The 1,982-nt window shown below is 39.5% G+C and overlaps 1 pseudogene; it reads left to right on the forward strand.

Moving 5' to 3' along the window:
- Positions 1-1,791: 1,791 nt before the first annotated feature.
- LOC111734584 lies at positions 1,792-1,910 on the forward strand (annotated as a pseudogene).
- Positions 1,911-1,982: the final 72 nt, after the last annotated feature.

Raw genomic sequence — 1,982 nt, forward strand, 5'->3', positions numbered from 1 at the left:
CAATACCTACAGCTAAGCCTCCATCAGCACTCCAGAGGAAGGTGTGCATTCCCCCTTCTGATTGTCTCTCAGAGCAAAGATTGAGGATCGGTAGAACACCTCATTATGAGTCCTTTCCTCCCTGAGGCAGATTTAAGGGTGACATCCTATCACTATTATCATAGCTCATTCGAGGCATGAAGGAGCATGTTTTTACTTTTAACAGAAACAGAAAAGCAAGCAGGCAAGCACAATTGTGGAACAACAAATGATGTTTAATAAAGATTTTCAGACATTACACATTCTGAAACTGCATGGCTTTCCTTCTGGGAGGGAATTCTTTCTGTATATTGCTTAAAAGCAACAGTCAGTAGTCAATCTGATCATCCTACAGGTTGCCATGAGAAACAAAAGACACTGCATGATGATGTCATAGGGTCTCAGCATGCTTCCAAAGGCAAACTTGTTATAATCACCAAATCTGTATTTCCTAGATAAGTCATTTTCTCTTTTTTCGCGATTTACGCAATTATTTAGTGAGTGTAATCTATTACGTAGAATACTGTGGGTGAAACAAACAAAAAAATTGAATGTACAATCTCCACCCTCAAATGCTCAAGGGGCATATAGGTGTGAAGTTGAGTGCAAGTGTGAATGAGGAGATAGTGAAAAGATGGCCTCAGATGCAGAAATGAGAGAATTGGGAAGGCTGAGGCCTATGTCTCATTTCAACAGTGTGATTCTTGGCAAGAGAAGGGGTTAGCTCTGGTGTAGAGCAATGGAGCAGGAGCACGAACAGAAGAAAAATATTCATAACTTGCTTTGAAACAACCACCATCTCAAGCAACCTCATAACCACCTAGTCCAGCAGCAACTCTTACTCTCTCCATTTCACAGACTAAGACACTGGGGCTTAGAGGGGAATAGAATTTGTCTACGGCCACATGTGTATGAAGTAGAGAACCAGAATTCAAACCTAGGACACCAGCTCTGGATTTCACATCACTGATCTCAAGGTACCACAAATTAGACATGCGACAAGTATGTCCTAGTACAGCACTGCCCAATAGAAATATAATGGGAGCCACACAGTAATTTACATGTTCTAATGGCCATATATAAAATTTTAAGACAAATGAAATTAATTTTAATGTTTTCTTTAACTCATAACCAAAATATTTTTATTTCTACATGTAATCAACATTAAAAAAAAATCTATTGAGTTACCCTTTCTAATTTGGTGCTTACTTATATTTGAATTTGGACTAGTCACACACCAAGTGCTCAGTAGCCACATGTGGCTAGTTAACAACACAAGTCTGGTATATATTATGAGAGAAATGATTTTAGAGAGAGAGAGAATACACAGATTAGATACAACCAGAATGGAATGAATCACACAGATTTAAACTATTTTTGATACTTGTTTCCATACTTGTAGCAATAAATGACAAATTCTATCTACAGAACATAATTGTAGACAATCAACAGATATCGAGCACTGTTATGTCACAGCCTGCAGGGTTCTAGTAAGCCCCTTTTAACATGATACCCATGAGCGACATCTGGCCACTTTGGCCTGAAGCAGAGGCCTGAAACAATGAGAGTCAACTAGCTGATGGTTTAAATGCTTCCCGCCTTCCTTCTAATTTACCAGATTAAAAATGTAAATTAAGCTAAATGTGTCCCTTTCCCCTCGGACTCATTCAAGGTCCAACCCCAGTCTGAAAGCTTCCTTTCTTATCAGCGATTGTCTCCATCCCTTGGCTAAGTTCTTGAACTATATAAACATAGGTAAGAAAGAATGAAAGGGTCTACGGCCATGCTACCCTGAACAAGCCTGATCTCATCTGATCATGGAAACTAGGCAGGGTCAGGCCTGGTTAGTACTTGGATGGGAGACCAACTAGGAAGACCAGGTGCTGTAGGCGTAAAAAGTAAAAATAAGAAAAATAAGGGATTGTAAGATGACAAGGTCCTTGCAATCTGTGAGGTCAACCAAG

The sequence above is a fragment of the Pteropus vampyrus genome, unplaced genomic scaffold, assembly GCF_000151845.1.
Source record: "Pteropus vampyrus isolate Shadow unplaced genomic scaffold, Pvam_2.0 Scaffold2086, whole genome shotgun sequence".
In the NCBI taxonomy this organism is placed as follows: domain Eukaryota; kingdom Metazoa; phylum Chordata; class Mammalia; order Chiroptera; family Pteropodidae; genus Pteropus; species Pteropus vampyrus.